We start from the raw sequence: 24,907 nt of genomic DNA on the forward strand, positions 1-24,907 counted from the left end.
CCGCGGCGCAAACAGGTCTGCGAGCCGAGCACCCTCCCCCCCCCCCCCCCCCGCCCTCAGGTCTCCGGAGATAAGAGGACAATAACCCATTGTCCCTGCCCCCCGCTCCCTCCCCGCCCGCATCCAGAACGACCAGGAAGAGGGGGGCCGTGCAGCCCCGCGGCCCGGGCCGTGACCGCAACCCGCGCCCCGCCCGGCGCTGCCGCAGGCTGGGAGCGGCTCCTGCCCCGGGCTGAGGGGGAGCCGCCCCTGCGGTACCTCCCGGCGCTGCCCTCGGGCTGCCGCAAGGCGCTCCCCCCTCCAGCCCCGCAGCCCGCGTTGCTCTGCCCTTCCCTCCGGCCGCGGCCGCGTCCACGAGCCGTGCCTGCCCTCTCCCCCTCCCCTTCCACCCCCCCCACGCCGCTCTGCCACGCGGGAACGCCGCGGCAGCCCCCCCCGCTCCTCCTTTCCCCAGGGGCAGCAACAAGTGGCGGTGGCGGTTACAGCTGGAGCGCTCCCCCTTCCTCACCGACCCCTCCGGGTTCGCACAGACCCAGGGTGTCACGGCGGCCCCCCAAACCGCTCCGCGCTCCACTCGAATCTGGGGTATGCGCGCGGCCCCCGCGCTCCCCAAGTTCCGATGGGAGAAGGATCCCCAGTCCCCGCCGCTCCCTCCCACCTGCCGCACCGCTCCCGTGCACCCAACCGACGGCACTCCCCCCCCCTCCAACAAACGACCCCGCAGCAGCTGCGGCGTTATGGAAGGCGAAAGCCGCGCGCTCCTTCCGCGGGCCGCCCCCCCCAACGGAACATCGAAGGCAGCACGGCCGCCTCCGCCCGCCCCACCCGAGGGGGCACCCGGGAACAAACTCCCCCCGCCACGGTCCCGCACTCACCGGCGCGGCGCCCCGTCCCGGCTGTCGGCGGAGCCCCCGCGCGCGGCCATAAGGAGGGCGGTGACGGCTGCGGAGCTAGCGGGAGAAAATGCTTGTCATGGCAACCCGCGCCGGGCCGGGCCTGCCGGGGGAGGGGCTGCCTTAAGGTGGCGGCCCGCCCCGTCCGCTGCTTAAGGGGGACGGGAGGCGGCGGGTGGGGCTGTGTCCCGCGGGCGCTGTGGTGTGGGAGCCCCCTCGGGCGATATCGGGTACCGCGCGGACACCACCCCTCTCCCCCAGGAACCCCCGTCGGGTAGTACAGGTGAACCCCGTTGTTGGTACGTGTACCTCCATACGTTATGGGCCTCCCCAGAAGCACCACCCCTTCCCCCAACCCCCCTCTGAGCAGCCCAGATGTACCCCCGGGAGGTGCGTGTCTGTGCAGTGTCACCCTTGTGGAGCAGCCAAAAGCGCACCGCATCCTTGGGGACAGTGGACCTCCCCTCCAAGCACTGTGGTCCGTGCGTGCCCACCTTGAGCTGTAGAGGTGTACCTCCAGGAGGAGCAGCTGCAGGGCAGCACTGCGTGCACTCCCTGCACTGTGGGTCTCCCCTTGAGTGGTGTGCCCCCAAGCACTCTATGCCCCACCCCTGGCATTGCGGGTGCAGAACAGTGCCTGTACCCCCAAAATCTGGGTATCCCCCTTCTGCTTGTGCTGCAGCCCCTGCTGGGGTGGTGCAAATTCCCTCAAGCAGTATAGGTTGCTCCCCATGATGCATGCAGCTGGGACCTCCTCTGGTAGTGTGGTCACTGCAAAACAGGATGCACAAAAAGTCTTCCCTGCCCTGAGCATGAAGCACAAAATCCCTGGAGCAGCACTCAGGGTTCCTCGTGGTCACTGTGTTTGGTGACACGTGCTGGGGACGTCTGCCCCACCTTGCGACTCAGGACACAGCCACTGCTGTCCCTGCAGCGTGGGGTGGTGGTGAAACCCAGGACTACAGCTGCTCCTTGAGCTGCAGAGCATGAATCACAGCCCCTCTCCCAGGAAAAGCCACCACTCCCCCTTTTTATTATAGAAGCAAAGAGGAAAGTATGCACTGAAACTCAATGGAAGCCCTTGAAACACAGTGGCTGTAAGGAAAACGTAACAAGGCATCAATGCAGCCCTGCTGGTGTAACACTGGGTGTAGGCAACCTTAAGTCAGCACTAATCCTGTTGTTTGGGCATGCAACCCAGTTCAAGTCAAACCAGTGTAACATCTGTGCACAAGCCCTTATTTAACGCTTGTAACGTTTCCCCCTGCCTTGAGGGCCTGCACCGCAATAACTGCATTCCTGAACAGTCCTGGGGGGGGAGTTCCTCTTTGGGCCTTCAGCAAGGGGATTCCTCCCTGCGTGCTTTGTCTGTTTGCTGAGCTCTCAGGGCAGTGCTCTGCAAGCAGACTGTACAGCTGCATGCAGCAGTGGGCACCCTGCAGCCCTGCAGCCACCCCGGGTTGCAATGCAGGGACAGTTATCCAAAATCAGCAGAACGACTGCAGAGCATCAGGCATGGCACAGACACAGTGTCTCGTTGGGGCTTTACACAGAAGGCACCAGACTGCTCCAATGCTCTGCAGCAGGACAGGGGAAAGGGGCCTGGGCTCATCACTGATGTTTTCTTTGGTGCTGGTTGTTCCTTACTATGAAATCTGGGCATTGTCGCAGCAAAAGCAAGTCTCGTATCTCAAAGTAAACTCAGCCGTCCTCCATTCCTGAGCACACAGGGCTGCACTGACCGTGTTTGGTTCAAGTGACTGCAGAACAGCTTGAAAATTGGATGGAGGGACAGTGCTTCCAAAAGGATGGGATGCAGAATGGCTGTTGAGACATACTGGCCTTTTAAAACAGGTTTTCTGATCTTGGAAGGAATCTCTGACCATCTGGATTTGGACTCTGCAAAGGAAATCAGCCTTCCTGCCCCGGGGAACCTGTTGAATTTGCAGCCCCGTTGGGCTCCATCTGAAATTGAGGGAAGGCTGTTCCAGCTTGCACACAGCTGAAGGAACCAGCCAAAATCCATTGGAAAACGTGTCAGCCCGCAATCACAGCACTGGTGCTCAGCAGCTCCTGCCTGGTGCTTTTCCATTACATCAAGAGCAACCATAAACACTGAGGCTGAAAGCCCCTTCCACTTTACATTTAAGGAAAAGCACATGGAGGAAAGTCAGACAGCCCCACAGAGAAGTGAGCAGAGTGCGTATGCAGGGCAAGCAGAGAGTTCCTGCAGAGAGCTTCAGGGTCATCCAAGCCCTGGGCTGGTGCTGAGCCAACCCCACTGCGAGGTGCGGGCGCTGCCTGGACAGTGCCTGTGCTCTGCTCCCTCTTCTCGTCACCTCCTTCTCTTCCCATCCTTCAGCCCTCCTTGCTGTCCTGCTCACAGCTGAGGGACTGCATCAGGTTTCAGGACCAGGACTGTCTCCTAAACCCTCTCCTGCCGGGAGCCCTGCTGGGCTGGCATCCTCTGCTCTTAGCCATGATTTGGTGCTCTTTTGCTGAAGAGGACAGAGCGCTGCTCCTTGGCCATACATTCTGAGAGCAAAGGAGAAAGCGATCCTGAGTGGTGTGTAGCCTAAAAGTACCCTGAAATAGAAAGGATAAGTCTGCCAGGTTCTTCTGTAAAAAATAGGCTTAAGTGATAATTTTCCTTTACAAAGTGTATGAAACTTCATAATAATTTGTCTTTAATGTCTCCCAGGCTGGGAACTTGTAGGTGGAGTTTTAGCCCAAAATCAATTGAATCAGCCAAGTTGTATCCGCCAAGATACAAACCCATCAAAACCCGAGGCCAGATCCTGATCTCATCTCTGAGGGTACAAATCCAGCGTGGCTGTGCTGGAGTCAGCAGGGAAGGTTTTGTCACTGTGCCGGGAGGCAGCGAGCAGGATTGGACCCCAGGGTTTCTAATGGAAACACTGACTGAGCCTTGAGCACCAGGCAGAGCGTCTGTGAAATCTTTCTCCATTCAGAGCTAAATATAGGGAGAGAGAGAGAGAGCAATTCAGCTTTCAGTGCTCACGGATAAATAAACCCCCAGCACTGTTCTGCTGTGAGCTGCTGGCGGTCGGTCCTGAGGGACGCGGGGCTGCCCGGGTGCTGCTGCAGTGTGGAGCTGCAGAATGCTCCCATTCTGGTCCCATCCTGGGCACAGGGTTGCTCCCCTTCAGCTGCCTGTAGGTTGTTCAGCTACGGCATGGGCTTCCCACTTGCTGCAGGGGGCGGCCAGAAAAATCCCAGAGCCTCTCTGGCACGCTACTGCCAAAGCTCTCCTGGACCATCTCTGCTGCCAACTGCTCTAGCAGCACAGTTGCTTTGTAACTGAGCAGCCACTTTGTTGGGAGGGGGCTGCAAATAAAAACCAAGTGGAACAGGAGGGATTTGGGCCCAGTTCTCCTTTATGAGTGCAATTAAGAGACAAAGTTGTTTGCTCACCTAAGGAACTCGTCCCCAAAGTGCTTCAGGGCTACCCTCCACTCTGAGCTCAGGGCTGCCCTCAGTCCCGGGAGCTCAGGGACTGATGTCGCTTTTCCTTTCCCCACCCCTTCGCCTTCCCACTTGTAGCCAGAGGGACGGCAGGCCCTGAATCGATGAAAACCCCAATTATCTGCTACAGCTGAGGGAGAGCTGCCCCTTCCCAGACACCTGTGGGCAGGGTAACAGGATGCCGTGTTCGGAGCCATGGTGATGCCTAGGGGGATCTGCATGGCACTGGTGAGTGCAACTCAAAGGCCACCTCTTGGGGCCCTGGGGACACCCCTGTCCCCTCCCCAGGAAGTCAGAGGGAGATAGGGAGATCCTCTGCTCCACCTCAAAATGAACATTTTTCCCCCCGGTTCTGACCTTGTTTCATTCGTCACATCGAGGAGGAACCTCGCACTCGGTGTTTGCATCACAGTAACACCTCCGGGACCTCGGTGGGACTGAGGAAAGTCCCTGCTGCTGGGAATGACAACGTGGTGGGTAGTGTTGAAAGAGAGGAGGGAGAAGTGACAGCACGGGAGAGCCGCTCGCATCACTGTCACTTGCAAGCTGTCACTCCTGGGGGAGCGGGGAGTGGAGGAGTCCTGCTCTCCAAGTCCTATTTCAGTGCCTTCCTTCCAGGGATGGGGAACAGTGCTGTGCCAGCAGCTCTGACCAGGGCAGAGTGCCTTTGTGACACCTCACAGCCCCCTGTGGTGCTGCAGTGTCAGGAGCAGGCAGCTGAGAAGAAGGCCCTCCCCAAAACATGCCTCCAGAGCTCTAGGAATGGCTGGGCAGAGAGCAGTGGGCTCCTACTGGCATTGGCTTAGCATAGGTGTTTGCAGGCGTTTCCTCCACTCCACGTACTTTGCACAGAGCTCCAGTGTGCAGTGACCAAACCCCCCTTTCCCCTCTCCCTGCACTGATTGTCAGCTGCCCAGCAATGCACTGCTGGTATTTTCCAGTGAGAAGAAGAGGATGGAAAGCATAGATCGCTCTGCAGCCCAAGCAGCACCGGGCAGAGCTCAGCTCTGCAGCCCCCCAGCATGAGCTGCAGAGAGGCAGCAGAGGCAGAACGCATACGAGATGAAAGGTGACCTCTTCCAGAAATGGAGAAAGAGAGAAGAAATCCATAAACACTGCCAACTGCGTCCACGGGAAAACAAGCAATGACTGTTTTATTTGAATAATAACCATCAATAATACATTGCTTAGAAGCTGCAGATGACTGCAATTAAAAAAAGCACTGCATTCCCTGAGCGAAATCTAAATTATTCTTCACAGCTTCCCCGCTCTCTAAGTTATATGAAAATGAAGTGGTTCCTAGTGCGGCTCAGCAGAGCCGGGAGCCCGGGTGGAAGGCATAAAAGGAGCAAAAAGAGGCGAGGAGAAAGGAGAGCCCTACTGTGGGGGGTTATAAATATTTCACAGCCGAAGAAGAGTGGGGAGCTACCGATACAGATGCGATTGCGGGCGTCCATGGTGGGAGGGAGGAATTAATCACAGGAACGGAGGAGAAAGTTCTCTCAAGGAGCCTGTGAGCCCACCCACAGCCAAAGCGCCTCTGGGGGCTCCTGGGCGCTGGGCCTCTTGACGTGGGGTGGGCTGGGGGCTGCTCCAGAAGGTGCCTCGGTGCTGCTGGCTGTGCCTGGCCAGGCACTGTGTGATACCAACTCCGCACACGGGTGCTGTGATGGATGGTACTGTGAGGCCCTTAGGGCACTGTGTCCCCTGGGAACAGCCCCGCAATGTGCACCTTGCACCCTGTTGTCTGCAGAGCAAGCACCAGCTGCAGTCTTCCTATCGCTATCCAAATAGCGGCTCTGCTACCCAAACAGCAAACATACCCAGGTGCTGGGTTGACCACGCTGTGCTTGTCCTGGTCACAATTGGTGGAGGGAAGGGAGCAAGGCACCGAGCAGCAGCCCTGCAGCAAACATCCCCCTCCACACTGCTGTCTCCTGGCTGGCAGCAAACAGTTGCCTGAGGAAGCTCTCCCTTCCCAGGGCTGAGGATAAAGCCATTCAGCTGGGGCCATTCCCACCCATCCCAAACGTCTCTGTACCTGGAGCTGAGTGATAGCAGCATGGGGCACTGCTGCTTATCAGGCACTGTGCTGTGTGGCGGGGCAGGGAGTGCTCCCAAGGCCAAGCTGTTTTCTTTTCTCCCCTCTTGCTCTCAGCCAATTTTTCCCATCCATCTCAGGCACTCTGGGAATGTCCCTGTCCTCTCTGCCCACTTCCTGAGCAGCCGGGACAGAGGAACAATCATGCTCCTCCTCCCCAACTCTGAGCATCGGCTCCCCCTGCTCCTTCTGTCCCAGCTCACTCTGGGTACAAGAAGAGCACGAGAGGACTTTGGGCTCAATGCCACTGGCCACAGCCATTCTCCTCCCCTGTCCCCATCAACACTGATTGGAAAAGCTCAGCTGCACCTGCTGGGAGCCTCTGCAGGTATTAAAACCTCTGTGCCTAAGAGTACCTCTTTAAAAATTAAAGCCTCAGTGAGAAAGAAATGAGTCGTGACAGGGAGAGATGAAGTTCATGGCATCTGCAAATCACTGTTGAAATGAAAGCCAGTGCCAGGCACCGTCTGGAGTCCTGACCATCTTTGATGCACTGGCGAGAAGGATAGGGATTAAATGCAAAGCAGCTGAGGCACAGGACACCTGCAGACATCAACCGCCAGCTCAGCATCCAGGCACACCAGGTCTGGGCATACAGCTCCTCTCTGTGTAGCATCTGGGTCCCCAAAGCTGGGAGGACACCAAGGGCTGCACTCCTGCAGCACAATCAACCTCCTGCGTGGTCACGAGACCCTGTGGGCACAGGAGTTACTTCGAATCCCAAGCGCCGACAATACTGCATTGCCTAACACTAACGTGCTGCTGGAATAGCTTGTGCTGCAAGTATGGCACAGATACATCTCTTCTGCAAGACGTGTCTCACATTGGCGGTGACGCCAGCAACTTATTTCCCTGCTGACTGCTGGGATGGCTGATCAGCTCTTTCTCAGCTGCGATGTGGGATCTTGCCCTTAATTTCCACTGGCACTAATAGATTTACTTTCTCCCCTCCCTGCCAGCCCCCGTTTGCTCCATGTGGGATGTGACAGGCAGCGATGCATCGCCCTGAATGATGCTGGTGTCCCTGAACCCAAAACTGGCACATACTGGCCTCCCAAGGAGCAATCAGCTAACAGAGGGCAGAGCTGGCAGCTCATGGTGAGCCTAGATCATGCATGATACATGCTGTGTGTAAAGGATAAGTGTGTTTGACATTAGAGCAGAGCTTCCAGCAAAAACCAGCAGTCGCTTTGGGAAGCAGCATTTTTGCCAATAGAATGCAGCGTGTAGGTAGGAGCATGAGTATGTGCTTGTCCCTAAAGCTGAGCATGTGGCTGCCAATGGATATCACTGCAGAGAGGACAACTGCAGGCACCTCTGCAAGACTGCGCTTCTGTGTGCATGGTCACAGGTGTGTGTGTGCATGCTTTGCCCAAGGGATGCATGGCAGCACTCTATGCTCAGGGAAGGGACAGCTGCGTGCCAGCCCCACTCAGTGCTGCAGCTGCCACTGTTGTGTGCCCTGTGATCTGGCAGCAGTGGGGCTTTGTGCACTTGTTTGTAAACACATCAAGCCCACAATTTGCAGAGAAAAGCAAGAGCCAAGTGTCTGCAATTGTCTGCACAGGAGTGTAACCTTTGGGAAGCAGAGTTTTCTGCTCTCTTTGCTATGCTCAACAAGATTGTTCTGCTCTGTCGAGCTGGAAATTGGCTGTGGATATCAGCATCCGAACATCAGGTCTGAAGAATAGATTCCCGTCTCAGTCATTAGCTGCGGGCAACAATGCAGGTGGACAGGGAGCAGGGAAATGGCTGGGACTGGTGCAGCTCAATTCTCTCTCTCAAACAAAGTGAAGAGATGCGGGCAGCGGGGCTAGAGAGGAGGCCTGCCTGCTGCTGGGAAGCAGCTGGGATGGTTTGAGCCCTCCAGCCATGCTGTCCTGTTATCCTTTGTCCCAGTCTCTCTGACTGATTTCCTTCCTCCCTTTCCTCGTCATCCTGCCCTCCTGCCTCCCACCCCCGCCCCATGGCACCAGCAGGGCTGTGCTGCAGCATGAAGCAGCTCTGTGGGACTGGGGCTGGCGTGGCACAGTGACCTGCCCACAGTGACTAACTCGCTCCTAACACACCCTCTGCTTCGGTGGCAGGAACCACCAGCAGAAAGCAGAAGCTGGTTCCTTCCCTCTTGCTCCTCACTAAGATTTTCCAGTGACCGATGTTTCTGCAGCGCTAACGGAAAGTTGCCCAGTCCCTGTCTTTTTCTTGGGTGTTTGTGTTTTGTTTCAGCTGTGTCTTAGCATCATCTGTCCCAAACAGACCGCCCTTGCAGGATGAGCAGCATCCCCAGCATTGTACTGTTCCCTGCAATCAGGAGGCTTGTTTGCTTTCATCCTAAGCACACCCCATCACGGGTGAGTTGCAGGGACGAGTGCTTTCTTCTCAAGCCCAATGTGGGCATGGGTCATTGGGTGCATACAGCTCCTGCTGAAGGGGAGATGCTACTGGCCACAGAGCCATATAAACAACAGCTCACAGCAGCATCTGGCGCTGCTGCAGCATTTATAGGATTTATTGGAGGATGGGCTCCAGAGATGCTACAGCAGCCAGAGAGCAGGAGGGGAAGGACACAGCCCCGCAGTGAAATGGACAAAGCTGCTACCCCCAATGCTCCCACACTCAGATATGTGTGAGCTGAGTGAATTAACCAGGACACAGTACCTCGGGCTGGAGCCCTTTCCAAGGGGGCAAAACATGCCAACCCAAGGACAGGCTGCACAGTTTGGGTGTTTGAGCTCATTCTGGGAGCCTGAACCCGGCTGGCTTAAGCCCCATACCCAGTGATGGGAGCCCTGCTTCATCTCCCAGACTGTACTGCATGGCTTTGTGGCACCCTCACACAACTGCTCTTTGACAGCAAAATGACCCTGAGCCCCTGTGCACTAATTCAGCATTAATCAGCCCCTCAGTTATTAATTAAAAAGCCCTACAGACCAGAATTCCTTGTGTATGCTGAACTAGAGACAGCCAGCAGTCCAAGAGCTCTCCTAGTGCTCATTCCCTAAATCTGTTCCTAATTAGGAGTGGACTTACCCCTGCAATTACTTGCTAGTCATTCATTAGTGACTAGATATCACAGCAGGTCTGTTTGGAAGAGGAGGCAGCAGAGTGGCTAATCAATGCATAATGACGAGTGAAAGCACCAGAGATGAGCCTCTGTGCCTGGCCAGGGGACAGCAGAGCCTGCTGGCTTCCAGCAGAAAGCTTTGGGACAAGGGGATGGGTTTAGGTTTTGCACCAAGCAGGGAGAGCCCCTCACCTAGAGCTGGGGCTGAATCAACTCCTCCCAAGGAATTAATCCTTTGCTGGGGTGCAGAAGCCCATTTTGTCCCAGAGCCTGACACATTTGGCACATTTGGCACTGCAGGCCTGGGAATTGGCTCACATAGCCTAGCATATAGCATGGGCACACGACATCCCCCATCGTGCCTCATCGCAGGGGACAGCAGTGTGACACAGTGGGACACAAAGGGCAGAAACCCTTTCCTAAGCCCTTCCTAACCAAGTCACAGTCTCCTATGGTAGTTTCTTTGGCTGCCACTCGGAATCACCACCAAGAGTCCTGAGTGCTATTCTTGGCTTTAAGGGAAGTGAAAGCATTTCTGTGCCTCAGCAATGAATTTTTCCTCCTAATACAACCTGTGTGGAAACAAGTTCACCCCACTTTGAGACTCACCATCCTGCACTGGGGACACCACCAGCACTGCAGCCCCCGCTGCACCCCCAGCACCGTCAGCACCCACTACCTCCCCTAATTCCAGATGGGGATGCAGGTGGCCCTGGGGCTGCCCCACTGACCCAGACCTGGCAGCCACTGGCAGCAGCAGCTCATACATGAAAAACAGTTCAGACTGTTTTTCAGTAGTTTTCCTTTTTTTTTTTTTTTTTTTTTTTTTAGCAGTTTTGCCATCCTCGGGGCATACGGGTGGTGTGTGAGCTCTGCACTCCCTTCTGCTTCTGCCAGGTCACCCGGAAGGGACGGAGCCTTCTGTGCTGTCAAATGGTTTGTTGTGCCCTCAGTTGGAGATGATTAGGGAAAAAAATGTGGTTAGTTACAGAGGAGTTAAGCTGCATTCTGGCTGCTAATGGCTGGTGAAATTACATTAGAAAAACTGGAACAAAACAAACCCTTGAAGGTATAAGACTGTAAACAGCAAGGGAAACTGGGACGCCACTCTCGAGTGGGAGAAGGTGTTTATTGCGGGCTGACGGGTGACTCACGCTGGTGATGGCCACCAGTTCCCACAGCCCCTGGGGATGGGCTGGGATCTCAGTGCTGGGCCCTGGGACAGGGGCTGCTGGCTGCTGGCTCTGCTCTTCACTTGGACAGATTTCTCATAAGGCAGCAGCAGTGGCTGTGGGCAGCCTCATAAAGCCACCTTTCTTTTTCCTCCACAGCTCCTCAACATCCAAACGCTTCCTTGCCAGGAGGGGCTGAGCTGGTTACCTGGGGTCAAATATTCTCTGTGGTCCATCTCAGTGCCCCTGGAAATGTGCCTTTGTCCAAGGGAGCGCTACCTTCTGCTCCTGTCTGGATACCCCTATCCCCTCAAGTTCCCCTCCAGCCCCAGAGAGAGAATGGTTGGTAGGCGATGGATAAATCTGTACTGCAAGGAGAGCGATGAATACTGAACTGGGCAGCAGACAGACAGAAGTGGGCAGAGTGATGGATGCAAAGGGGCAGAGAGACAATTGCATAGCCACACAGACTGCATGGGTGGGGAGATGTAGGATGCAGAGTCCACAGGAGGCACGGTGGAGAGAAGGGTGAGATGAGGCTGAGTGCAAGGAGCACAGGTGCCCATGCTACCTCCAGAGCAAAAAGCCACCTGATGAACAATGACGATGAATAAATGTTTGTGCCAGGCTCCACTTGGCTGGGGAATGTAGGCTGCTGTAGCCCTGCCTGCCCACTTCCTGCTCTGGCCTTGTGCTCCAGGCAGCCCCGAGGTCATTAACCTGCTTGCAACAGCAGCCAGCCACAAGTGGCATTTAGTCAGACCGTGCGCCCTTCTGAGTATCCCTATGGCTGCACAGCAGAGTCCCATAGCCAGGGCAGTGCCAGACTCTCATGGTCTCTGGTGCACTCCAAAATTTGCCCTGCAGTGCCCAGAGGATGGGATAGCTTCCAGCACCAGCGTGGCCCAGCACTGCTCCCACTGTAGCTGGGACACTGCCACAAGCCACTGGCAGAGGAGCTGGGCTGCGAGGAAAGCTGTGCATGGCCCAATGCCTGTGGAGCCCTGGGATTAGGGGGATTGCTCTTTCCTTCGTTTGAATTCACAGCCTCTGGCTGCAGAGCTGTGTTCCTCCCACGGGCGCAGGTCCCCGTGTGGGATCAGCACCCACCCTGCCTGGCTGTGACACACAGCACCCGTTCCTCAGTCCCTGCAGCAAACAGGACCCCCTTTTCCCCAGCTATTTTCTGCCACCCATGCCCAGCTCCGAGTGCCTATCAGGGGAACTTGGCAGCAGGTGCCAGCTCCTCACCGCCTAATCCTGCTCCCTGCCACCAGCCAAGGGCTGACGGGAATAAACACATCCGCAGCCGCTCTCGACGTGCCTTTCCATAAGGGGAGCGGACCTGCCGGCACCGCACGCTGCTGGCCGAGGTGCAGCCCGCTGCCGGCTCACTTCCAGCCCGCTCCCCTATGGGGCCAGCCAGGGGAAGGAGAGCTCTAACCCCAGTGTCCGCTGGGCACCCCCAGCAGCACGGCACTTCTCCCCTCCAAATTTCTCAGCGGAAGCTGAACTGCTGGTCACAGCAGCACTGGAGCGGAGTGCGGAGAGGCTAACTGTATAAATGACTTCATGAGAGTGTTCATTGGAGATGAGGAGGCTCTGGGAAAGCAGGCAGCAGTGAGAGGAGCTGGCTGGAGCAACTCAGCAGGGCAGCTTTGCCTAAGGACCCTATTGTGGGCTTCCCATGCTGCAGCAGGGAAAGAGCAGGGACGCAGTGGGGACACATGGGGACACGGTGGGGATGAAGCATGGGGTGGCTGAGCCCCCCACCTGATGCAGTGGGTTCCAGGTGCCTCTTCACCCACCAACAGGGATGCCCCTGTGAACACAGTGCTCAAAGCATCACTTCCAATATCCGTCTGTTTTCCCATTCTGCCATGGAGACAGACTCCTTATATAAACCCTGTTAAGTAGGACGGCCTTTTATATCTTTCTTCCATCTTTGCTGGTAGCTGTGGAGGCTCCAGCCCTCCAAGCCATCTAGATTGCCTACTTGGCAGTGGTGGATAAGAGCAATCAGGGTGGGTGCAGCTGGGCAGCTCCTCGCTATGGCTGTGCAGCGCTGGAGGGGGCTGCACCAGGCACAACCACAGACCAGCTCTGCAGAGTCACCCAGAGGGCCATGAGGAGGCTCTGAGCTGGGACCAAGGGATGGGGAATTAATTAAAGCAACCGAGTTCCTGTAGTGCCTTCCCTGAGACAGGGTAGGCTGCAGCAGATTGCAAAGGGGGTGAATGCGAGGCCCACATTGCTGTGCTCAGATGCATCAGCACAGGGGATCCCATCTCCTGCAGCCCCCTCCTTGCCCACCCATCTGCCCACAACACCTTGGCACAACCCTATCCCCAATCTGTTATAGCTGTCTCTGGCCGAAGCAACTCCTCCCCGCTGCCTTTTCTCCAGATCTGTAAGACATATGGAATGACAGGTTTAACACGGGTAAATTTTTGATGAACAAGCTATTAAATATTTGTGGCCATTGCATGTGCTTTCAATTATTCAGTGCGAAGATGCAGGCAAGGTGCAGGCAGCATCCTGGGCTGTCACGCTCTCCTTGTGACAGCAAAGGACACAGCAGCCACATGGGACCCATGAGCCAGCTCAAAGCCTCCTGCAGGGAGAAACCTCAGGGGAAAAAGCCCCTTTGCCAGCAAAATCATCTCACAGGGAATACTTGCACTATTTCAGGCTGTGTTTGATGATCGACTTCAATGCAATGTGGAGGACAGCAGCTGATGCCTCATTCAATGTGTAGCGGAGGCAGAAGAAAGAAGCGCAGCTCCTGGGATCAGCAGAGCGATGAACTTGCAGCTCCAAAGCATGGGAGCACATGCATGCCTGCTTGGAAGCAGCCTGCAGTGCTGCAGTGGTACCAAGTAGTATCCCCCCACATATGTTTGAAAATGGCAATTGGAAATGATTTCTGAGTAACCCCTTTCTCATGAAAACTCCGAACTGCTACCTATGAGGATTTTCTTTGTGAGGCAAGCCAGGAGGAACTCTTGCAGAGCTGTCAGGTCTGGGGCTCTAATCCTCTTGCTGCCAGGGCTGCAGGAGCTGCAGGTGCAGGGAGCCAGCCCCAGGATGCCAACAGCTCCACTGTTTTCCCAGCTGACCACAGCATCCTGAGCACTGCTTGAATCTAAATCCCATTTTCAGATGTCATCATTTCCCACAAAAGAGATGTGGAACTCAGACTGGCTCGAGCCTGGGAACACCCCATTGTTTGCAGAGGCAAGGGCATCCTCACCTACATCTAGGGGCATGCTCCATCTCGGGGATTCCTAATTTGCCTTCTGAAGCTGCTCCTTGCATTTCTTTCCTGCAGTGTGCAGTGATGCACAGGAGGATATTTCACAGCTGCTGCATCTCACCCTGCATTCACCTGCTTTCAGCTCTTGGCAGCATCCAATACTCTCAGTGCAGATTTCTCCCACTGTGCTGCCTGGGAAGCAGAGATGCTGAGTGAGGGGTTCCATGGCATGTTGGCTCCTGAGCTACTGCTGGTGGCACGGCCACCAAGCCCATACCCCACTGAACCTGCATGCGAGCTTTGACTATTCTCATGCTTGGTGCTCTGCAATCAGACCATCCTGGAACATACCTGAGGGAAGCAGCCAAGAGGCATAAAATCCCCTCTGAGGCTCTGCCAGCCAAGGGAGCAGCAATTAAAACAAAATGATTAATCACAAACAGTCAGTGGCTATAAAACTTTCCAGTAATAGGAGTGAGCCTTGAATGAGCAGCTCTGTGGAAGCTCCTGGCTGCAGTGGGAAAGCAGTTGTGTGTGCCCCATGAGGTGGATGGTGCCTGGTTGTTCACCAAGTGCTCAGCTCCATCCTGGCTTCAGAGAGGGGAGACACCTGGCTGGAGATGTTCATCTGCCCAGGAGACAGAGATATTTGCTGGGCTGGGTGTTTTTGCCCCATTTCCCACCACACTGCTGTCTGTTGGTGCCTTGGACTGCTCTGCTTTGGCTGGGATGAAGGGAAAAGCCAATGGTCTGGGCCCTCCAGCACATGAAGGATGTAGAGCTGTTGGAGGAGAGCAAAGAAGATGCTCGGAGAGGCTGCAGTATTTCTTCTGTGGGGACAGGCTGAGGGAGGGGTTGGGGCTAGGAGGGCTGTAAGGTCCCTTCCAATCCAGCCGCTGTACAGTCCTATAAACTTCAAAGGCCATTCCAAACCAAGTGTTTTATGATTCTATGATTTCTACTTGCAGCCAGCGACAGATGCTTGGGCAGGATGCATTTAGACTCTTCTTTCCCCAAGCATCATGTTGTCTACATCCACCTCCAGTTTAATCCCCATTTGCAGTCTGCTCAGAGCATCCCGTGACCAGCTGGTGCTGCATTCACTCATCCCACCCGCGATAGGGAAGGCAGGGATGCGCTGACATACAAGGCAGGGATATACTGCAAATAAATAATCAGTGATCACAAAGGGATCGCTCACTGCCTGGTGGGGATGGAGCAGCTCTCCCCCTCCTCCAGAAGGACTTGTTTTCATCGGCGCGTGGGAGGACTGGCAGCACTGAGATGAAAGCACCCGCAGGGCTGCTCCCTCCCGCAGGCAGGTACCCACCCCACGGCGCTGCAAACTTTCTTCCCTTTGAGGAAAGGCAACCCAAGGATTAGCCGGGCTCTTTCATTGCCATGACAACTCTAAAACATTTATCGGCAGTAATCGTCAAGTGGACGGATTCTGGCTTACTCCAGGCACAATGCTGCAGTGGGTCTCTTTCTGCCTCACTGCTTCCCTTGCTCTTCACACCTGCATCTTCTGAGTGCTTCTGGCCTATGCAGCTCAGCTAGAAACTGCAAGCAGAGGTGGGGGGCACTCCCTGGGCACCATCCTGCCCCCAGTAATGGGCCCATGCTTTAATGCCAGGGGCATTCTCTCTCCCCAAACTTACCCACGATTGATCTGCACTACCATGGTGAGAAGGAAAATCCATTTCCTAGACCTCATTACCCTTAGCACTGATTTAAAATATTGTCTTAAAATGGTGGTGCTGACCTTGGCACAGGGTGTGTGCTCACACTCAGCATCATTTGGGGTAAATGGGGTTTTTGGCTTCATCTCAAGTCATTAACTCCTCCCAGGCAGTCATTAATCCCCAGGAAATGGTCTGTGACTTGGATCATTGCTGCTTAATTAATACAAGCTCCCAATCCTGAAGTCATCATGTGCGTAGCTTCCCCTTGGATCTGGGAGCTGCAGTGCCAGAAGGAGCTGAGCCAGCGACAGGAGCGTGGGTGCAGAGGGATGCGGGGATGCCGGCGCTATGGGACGGGGATGCTGTAGGATGTGGGATGTGGGCACTGCAGACACCAGCAGATGATTCCCCGCAGACTGAAGCCACGACCATTGCTTTCACAGGGTTTGTACAGCACCAAGTACCTCGCCATGAGTGGCCAAGACAACTTCTCCAAGGCACAAGCATTGCCCTGAGAAGTGCAATACGTTGTCCTGATAATGCAGAACCGTATGGGAAGCCCAAGGTATGGGGTGTGTTGGTAGGAGAGGTGCTGGAGGCCAGGCTTGGTTACTGAAGCCCTTACTCACACGCACACACTCATGCTCCCTCCATCCCCAGCAAGGGACACACAGCAAACGCCTGTTTCAAAGATCTCTCATGCAGTCAGCTTTATCCTCCTTAATTTGTCAAAAATTGAAAATGTAACACCTCCTCTTCCCCAGCCTCTCCTCCGCTCTGGTTTTCCACAATCTCTCTTAAAAGAGAAATAAAACCCCATTCATCACAATAATGATTTTTATTTCTAATCATTGCCAGTGATTTATGGCCCTGCTTCCTGAAGCTGCTCTCTCCGGTGGCAGAAATGGATGAACGCGTTTGAGATGGGCTGGGGCTGCTGGTGGGAGTGCAGGGAGCGGGGCATGCAGTGCTGACAAGGCTGGGCAGGGCTTTCAGTGCAGTGGGTGAGGTGCTGCCATCCAACGAGCCTCGTGCCCCACAGATGCAGGAGCACCACGCTCTGTGGGTATGGAGCGGCACTCATCCCTGGTGGCATTTGAGGCTGTGTCGACAAATCAGGCTGTAAAAGCCCTGGCGATGCAAGGCCATAAATCCCCTGCATGGAGAAAGGTCACTGTGCCTGGCATTTCCCACCGAGGTAATTGCGGGTGGGCAGAGATGGCTCAGAGCTTAAATATCAGCAGGATTTATGCTGGGGGCTGACAGCACTGCTGTCAGTCCTGTGCTGCGGAGGGAACGGTGGCCCCAGCACAGCAAAGCACTGCTGTCTTCCACAGTCCTGTGGAGGGACAAACAACGGGGAGCCCATCAGGGTTGCACACCCTAGCTCTGCTTTTGGGATGGCAGATTCTGGGAGGCAAACATGCTGGGTGATGTGTCCCATCTGTGCTCCTCCAAAACCTGGGGGGCAAATACTCTGGAGGATTCATCCTTGAGCAAAGTAGGCAGAAAGAAACCCCTGCAGCCCCGCAGGCCACCAAAAGCCATTGGCAAGCTCCAGTGCCAATGCTTCCAAACCTGGACCCTTCCCAAGACCACTGGACTGTTTGCAAAATTAGGCTGCCAATATATTTATTTTTGCCTGTGTTTATTTGCCTGCATTTTTTTTTTTCCTGTTTGTCTGAAGTTATGGCTCAATTTCAGGAGTTAAAGAAAACTCCGTTTATAAATAGTTTGCTCAAAGCTCCACTTTCCAGAAACGACAGCAAGTTGGCTCCCAGCAAGCGCCGCTTCCCCAGGGGAGGGTCACAGCCAGGGGATGTGGGGTGCAGTGTTCCCACATCGCCTCCTCAAACAGCATCCACCCTTCCTGAGAGCTGGGGATGGGCGTTCGGGGTGGCTGCTCCCCTGTGCCGGCGTCACAGCCAGCAGGATTTGCTTCTCCAAGAGGAATGGCGGGGCTGTGGTTGCAGGGGACCGCCTGAGCAGAGCAGAGCAGAGCAGAGCAGAGCAGAGCAGAGCAGAGCGGAGCAGCATCACCTCTGTGCAACACCAGCGCCAGGCGCACATCTCTGCCTGGAGCTGCGGAGACGTGCCTGAGCTGGCATGTGAGAGTGATGCTGGGAAAAGGGAGGAGAAAGGAGGAAATTGCCAGGGAATTGTCACCGTGGGGAATTACCATTGCTGGCAGCGCCATCCTGCCCGTGGTACCCATAGGAACAAGCCAGGAGAGGGCCGGCTGCTCTTGCCCTGCTTTATTTCTCTTTCGCTGTTTTGTTTCTCTTCTCCTTTATGGCCCAGCAAAGACAAACAGGTGCATCATTCTCAAATTCCTGGGGCAGTGGGGAATGACTGAGGAAAGGTCACATCACTTGGATCAGTTTTTAAGGATGCAGCTCATCAGGGCTGTACACAGAGTCGATGAGAGACAGCGTTTTGTCCAAAAGGCATTTATGCCAGCGTGACTATCAGGGGCAATAAGGAGGGCATTCAGGATGAACCATTTAGCAGGAGGGGACCAAGGGAGGAACCTCAAGGGGAGATTTTGGAGAAACCAAAATGCTGAGGCCAGTGATCTTCAACATCTTTGTCAATGATGACTGTGGAACTGAGTGCACCCCCAGCATGCTTGCAGACAACACACAGCTGAGTGGTGGAGGAAGGGATGCTGTTAGCAGGCCACCAGCACTGCCCCACACTGCCCTACAGAAAGCTGCAGTGAGGATTCCTGGATAGAGGCTCTGTCCTGAAAATCTGCGGGTTGAAAATCCCAGTGCTATTCATAGCTGCCCCAGAGCAAGAATGTCTCATCACTCTGATGGTGCAGAGAGAGGAAGCACCGTGGGACAGGGACTGTCACTTCCAATGTGCATCCAGACCCCCAGAGCAACAGCACTGCTGCCAGCAAAACATTGGACCTGAGCTCTGTTGGTGCTTCCAAGCTGACCTCCCAGAAGCACAACCCAAAAGGAAGCACTTGGTGCCCATCTCTCCTTGTTCAATATTTCTCCAAAGCCCAGCATCCTGAGATGTCACGGGGACCATCAGCTTTTAAACCACATTTCTGCCTCTTTGGCCCTGGCAGCAGCAAGCCAGGAAAGCCTTGCACACTTGATGTGGCAATAACCCCAAAGCACCCGAATTCAGAGGCGCCCCGCGCCCCTCACTCCACCGCTCGAGCAGCACTAAACCAACGTTTGCACAGCTCTGATCTCCAGCTCAGCAGCACACGCATCTGCGCCTGCTTAGAGCACACTTCTCCAAGTACCCTGCCTTGTTCCAAAAAGGAAGTAGATGAGGGAAAGGAAGCAATGCTTGATTTTGCTGCCCTTTTTTTTCCTTTGTCTTTTTTTTTTTTTTCTTTAGTGGAGGGTTTGTTACTTCTCCCTCTCTCTTTCTGTTCCTGCTCAGCATGGAAACTTTTGCTTCAGCTCGCCCTTGTGACTGGAAAAAGAGCCAGTTGGTCACAGCAGAACAAGGGGGCTGTTTCTTCTTTCTTTTTTTATTCCAGAGTTCTTAGGAAAGTGTTTTTGCAGGGAGGCTGCAGGGGAAAGGCAGTAGTGGGGTCTCAGGGGACATCCTTGGCACACACAGGGGCAGAGGAAGGAGGAGGGCAGAAATATGGGGGGGATTCAGCTCAGTGGGCTCAGGGAGGGCTATGAAAGAGAGAGGAGCAGCTTGCTTGGGCACAGACACTGCTAGCAGCAGCTGCTCCATCCCTGGATACCCAGCTCAGGTCCTTATCCTCCTCCACAGCTCTCTTCCCTCACATTTCTCAGCTCTTTCTGCCTCCTGGATTCCTCCCTTGCACCCACCCTGAGGCCTCCAGGCTGTCATGAATCCCAGAAGAACCCAAGCAAAAGCAGGATTTGCAGCAGGGCTGCACCACCAGGCTCCCAGCATTCAGCTTCATGGTGACAGAGGGATGTGGGAGGCAGAGACAGCACATCCACCACATCCACCTCTCCTGAGCCCGAGGGGCTCCTTCCAGGCTAGGCAGGGATTTCTGTCCCCTGTTTGTGACCGCTCAGCGCATCTCGGGGCCAGCAGCCAGCTCCCTGCTGTGTGCACAGATGCTCCGGCCATCAGGTTCCCTCCTTTGCAGACTCAGAGATGGTGGTGGCAGCAGGAGCTGGCACTGGCTGCCGCACGGGGACCCCGGGGGACGGTGACACATCTGCGTCACGGATGACAGCGCGGAGCTGCCGCAGCATCACTCTTCAGGTCCACCGGGAAACACCCGGACGGCTGCTCCATCCGCACCAGGCTGCTGGTGCTGCCAGGAAAGAGGCACAACAGACACTTGGAAAACCCCATTATTTGCCCATTGCAGACCCTGCTCCTCCTTCTGGCTGTATCCCAAGTGTTGAACACCTCTGCCTGACTCCAGCAAGGCATATTCTCCGTTATCAGGCTCACTTCCAAGCCTTCTAGGCAATGGATGCATTCACCATCCTCCCCCACCAGCTCTGCAAGATCCAGCCTTGCCCTGGGTGCACTGAGGCGCATAACAAGTCAGTGCTTTTCCAGCAAGGAGGGAGCAAGCCAGCCAGCTGCAATTATCAAATCTAACAGCAAAAGCTGAAAAGCAACAGAAGAACACTGCAAAGCCTGTCAGGGCTCAGAGAACCAGCCGAGCAGGATGCCTTCATGCCCACTCCTCTTCCTTCCCCCTCCAGCCACATTAGCATCAAAGGGATTTCCCTGCACGGGGCAGGGTGACAATTTGCTCCCATGCTGCGTGCTCTGAGCATCGCTGGCACAGCTCCCTGCAAAGCATTTGTTAGCACTGAAACCGGAGCTGTGTGAGGAAGGGGGTGGCACAGGGAGCTGAAATAGCTCCTGGCTTTTTCCTGCATCTCTCCACAAGCCTTCCCCAGCTGGGAACTGGATATCCCACTGCCAGCCCATCGGGTACTCTCCAGCAGATGCATTGATGTGCTTGCTGTAATTTTAGGTTTCCGTTTCCAAAGGAGGCATCAAGCTTCAAAGCCACTGAAGTCCATATGGACACCAAAACACCACCCTTGGCGAGCTACAAAGGGTGCAGCCCAATTCATGGGCTCTTCCATCCCACAGAGCTTAGCGGGGAAGTGGCTCCCACTGCCACATGCCCTGGGCATTGCTGCACACCCCTGCCCCAGCCTAAGCATGGCCACTGGCTCCAGCTCCAGCTCAACTGCACCCTTCCTCAGAGCACAGCTGGGGTGAAGCTGATGTGTGCAGGGCTCCCTGCTCCAGTTCCTTTTGTCCCCAAAGAAAAGCAAGCAGGGAACGCACTTGGAGCCAGGAGAAGTTTGCAAACAGTCCAGGCGCATTCTCTGAATCCTTTCCAGCTCTAGAGGCATTGAAGCATTTGATTAAAGAGCTGCACAAGATTTCCAAGCAGATATAATAAAGAGAAAAGCAGGTCAGATTTTGGCTGCTCACCAACACAGTCACTGCTTGCTATGTCAAGATTTGAGCACATTTGCTCCATTCTGGGGGTCCCAACCTCAACCCCTCCAATGCTGGAAAGGCTTTGGGCAGGGCAGAAGGGGCTGATGTGCTCTAGGCGTATGGCTTTTCCAGCAGGAAGCCTGGGGAGAAGCTGGCATGGAACATTGGGGTCCATACTGAGCCATGCCAGGGGGGTGCTGCAGGCAGGAGGGGTCTTGGCACCAATATCAGGGTGGGAAACACCTTGGATCCCTGCACCTGGAAGCACGCTCTGCATTGCACAGCACTGAATCACCCCAACAGATGTTAATTGATCAGATGTTTCTCTGCAAGACGTAGCAGCAGACTGGTTTGGAGAGGTAATGATGGATGCTTTCATCTCCTGCAGAAATCACTGGAGGCATCCATCTGGGCTGGGAGCTGCCGCAGGGCTGTGGCCAAGCTGGCATTTCTCCTGTGGGAGGTGACAAGCTCCTTTCATAGCCACAATTGGTCTCAACTGTAGTTCACAAATAAGAAAACTTCTGCCTTTACCCCAGTCCCAGAAGCAAAGCTGATTTCTCCAGCTGCACTGGTGCTTCTGATGAGTGCTTGCATATGCAAGGGTGCAGTGCACGTGCTGCGGGCGAGGGGGAACTAAAATCTGCAACTGAGCCATTAGCTAGATTAATAACTCAGGGGTGATCAATGGAGATGTTTGTTTTATTAACGGAATGCATCTTGTTTGTGTGTTTTATTCTATTGATGAGGCCTGCAGTGGCTAGGAAAGGGACAGAGCAGCACCACTGGAAGTGGTGCTGGGCTGAGAGGGCACCGATGTGGTGCTGCTGGGCACTGTTGCTGGGCTGGTGCCATCAGCAGCCTTTGCAGCAGTGTGGCAGCAGAGCTTTCGCATCCACTGTGGGGAAACGCCTGCAGCAGGGCCAGGGCAACCACAAGCATCCTGTCCCCAAGCGAGTGAAACTGCTGCAAAGTAGGGTAAATGGGAGGAAAAAACAGCACAGAAAGGAGCAGTTCTGCCCTGCGTTCTGCCAGCCCTTAAAACCTGATGCCTGGAGATGAAGTAATCTTCATACCAGGGAGAAAACACTGGCATTAACCATGCTGCAGCAGGATGCAAAGCGGCATCGAAAGGAAAGGAGAGGGAACGGGTCTGAAAACGCAGAGCCCAGGCTGGAAGGAGTTAACCTGCCACCAAGATCCTCCCTGGCTGCTCCAGCGGGATTCCAGCCCCTTTTCAAAAGGGGATTTTGCAATACATTTACTTACATTTCAAAATGAAAAGTAATTTGGAGGCGAGAAAAGGATTATGTTCTACTGAGAAAGTGGTCAAGTGGGGTCTTTTGGCGAAAGCTTTCCTTTTTTCCCCCAAAAAGCATTTTGAAATAGAAATTGTGTAGAAATTGATGTTTCCCTATAAACATACTGCATTTCAACAAACTTCTGTTTTTCGAGCAAGAAAATAACTTGTCTGGAAATTCCCCGCTGGGTCCAGGCAGGGCTGCTCCATTCCCATGAAAGGCAGTTGGGAGCACGGATGCCCCCTACACGTGCTGGTGCCAGCAGCTTTTAGGGCGTGGGGTTTTCTGGTGGCCACCTCTCAGCTAGGTGACATTTGGAGGGCAGGGAGCATCACTCCTGCATTCATAGAAGCCTCAGCAAGAAATGATAACAGCAACAGCCCCGTGACCACTCCAACCCTCCCTGCTCCCGCTGCTCTATTTTGGGTTTATTTAAGGAAAACTCATACAGTTTTCACTTGAAAAGCATTTGACATCCTTTAGTACTCCCAGTGCAAAGGGCTCCCACTGCTGGGGCTCTCTCATCTGTGACTGTGAAATGTGATCAAAACGCAGCGGACAGCCACAGCATCGGAGCCATGGATCAATGGGGACAGAATTACGTATCGATCTTTTTCCTCTGGGCAGCTGCTTTAATGCGATCGGCATCCCCTCCCTCCCAGCCCCCACAACTCCCATTCTGCATAAGACAAGCGAGCAGGATGGGTTGGGGCAGGAATTTCTCCACTTGATAACATCAGTCTTCACTTTTCCTTTGAGCTTTGGGGCAGGATTGCCATTCCCTTGGCTGCATCGAGCCCTGTCCCCTCTGCCACACTGAGTACAGGGGACACGAGCAGCATTCATTTCAGAATACCAATAAGAGATGTTGCAAAGCCAAATTTCCAAGCTGGGGTATGCAAGACACGAGAGCAGCAGAAGCAGAAGGCTACAGCCCTGTCCCCACCACCTGCAGTGAGGATGCTGCAGCTGCAACAGACCGAAGCAGATTCATGCCATTACCATATTAGCAGCCCCGCTCTCTCTGCCCCCTATTTGTTACCCTAATGGGGATTATTATACTTATTACAGTCTCAGCTGCCAACGCTTATTGATTGTGACACCATAGCAAGTTTAATCAGGGATCTAAAAGATGTTATTATCGGTGCCAAGGGGTCATCAAAGTGCAAACAGAACCACAATGACAAGGACAAAAATAACCTCCCCCAGGCAGAAAGCAATGCCGGGCGGATGGGGAAACCTGCTGGCACTGTGTTTGTGCATCCCAGAGCCTGGCAAAGGCTGTTGGCAGAGCCAGGGAGCACAGCTGGATGGGGAGCACCAGAGAGCGTGGCACCACGCGCACCTCCACCCCCGTGTGCCTCGCTCCTCCCAGACCTGGTGAGTCACAATTACACAACTGTGGGAGAAGGCTCTCGCCGCAACAATAACGCCATGGGAATGACACACGCCAGCCAGCACTTCCAGTCAGAAATTACCCACATCCCTCTTTACAGAACGTGCCTCTGATCCCAGCCCCTCCAGCAGAGCGGCAAGCAGCTCTCTGTAGCAGCCCCCTCCCCACCAATCACCTGATCTCTGTTTAAAGCTGCTCCGTGAGGAAATGGAAAAGAACTACAGTGAAAGCATGAACAAATAGAGACGTGGAAGGCACTGCAGCAGGACGCCCGCAGCCCTTCCCGCGCTCCCACTGCTGGTATTCATTATCAGTACAGCAGTCGCAGGGCAGGCTGCATCGATCTGCTGAGCGATCGGTAATTCGGAAGCACAACCATTGATTTTTCTGCATGGCCTCTTACAAGTTTCAGCAGTGCGGCCACGTGAGCGCCCACCACGTGGGAAGGCACAAACCTGACCCTAGAGGAGCTCTCATCCTAATGACCCCCCCGTACAGCTATCTACAACCCACTGGAAACCATAGGTGCCTCTGCTTCTCCTCCACCCCCTTACCCACATGGTGCCCACCCGTCCTTGTGTCCCTCTGTCCCCAGCCAGCAGTGCAGAGGACACGTGCGTGTCTCTCTCATAGGTACAGGGCAGACATCATCCAGGTGAGAGGTTCAAACACTGTGTTTGAACAGCCAAAGGAGGATGTAAGCAGACATGTGAGGCCCCAACCCAAGTGAGCCCTACCCAAACCCTCACCAAGGTCTCTGCACCCCTGCGCTGTGCTTCAGTCAACATAAAAGCGACTTTCCAGATCAGGTGAAGCTGCCCCCCACACACACACACAGCTTACCAAGCCCTCAGGAAATATCCTTTTCCCTCCATGCCTCAGTTTCCTTCACTTACAGGGATGTTCTCTCTGTAAGCTAACAGCAAGAGCAGACCAGAACCATCAGCCACGGGTTTGGGCGCGCACCTCAGAGCCCTTAAAAGCTCCGATTCTTCTTTCCCTGATGCAGGTAAAACAGAATAACCCGTTGGAGTTGGAGGAAACTCCACGAGAAAAATCCCTCCCCGGGCTGCTCCCTCCCAGCCCCCGCTGCAGGCAGAGCGCTCACATTGTG

At 54.8% G+C, this 24,907-nt stretch overlaps 1 protein-coding gene and 1 long non-coding RNA gene across 8 annotated transcripts in view; both read right to left on the reverse strand.

The window, feature by feature from the left end:
- The window catches only part of LOC128087985 (plasma membrane calcium-transporting ATPase 4-like), a 36,894-nt gene extending 35,881 nt beyond the window's left edge, over positions 1–1,013 (reverse strand). For all 7 annotated transcript variants that reach the window (XM_052698042.1, XM_052698040.1, XM_052698039.1 and 4 more), the window contains exon 1: positions 876–1,013. The gene's annotated coding sequence lies outside the window, so the exon portion shown is untranslated. The remainder of the gene's footprint in view (positions 1–875) is intronic.
- An 18,127-nt stretch (positions 1,014–19,140) lies between these two features.
- On the reverse strand, positions 19,141–24,907 carry LOC128088167 (uncharacterized). Its single transcript, XR_008210173.1, has 2 exons — positions 24,637–24,907; positions 19,141–19,933 (listed from the first exon to the last, which is right to left on the reverse strand). It is a non-coding gene; the product is annotated as an uncharacterized LOC128088167 (long non-coding RNA).

Source organism: Tympanuchus pallidicinctus, unplaced genomic scaffold (genome assembly GCF_026119805.1).
Source record: "Tympanuchus pallidicinctus isolate F22 unplaced genomic scaffold, pur_lepc_1.0 scaffold32, whole genome shotgun sequence".
Taxonomy (NCBI): domain Eukaryota; kingdom Metazoa; phylum Chordata; class Aves; order Galliformes; family Phasianidae; genus Tympanuchus; species Tympanuchus pallidicinctus.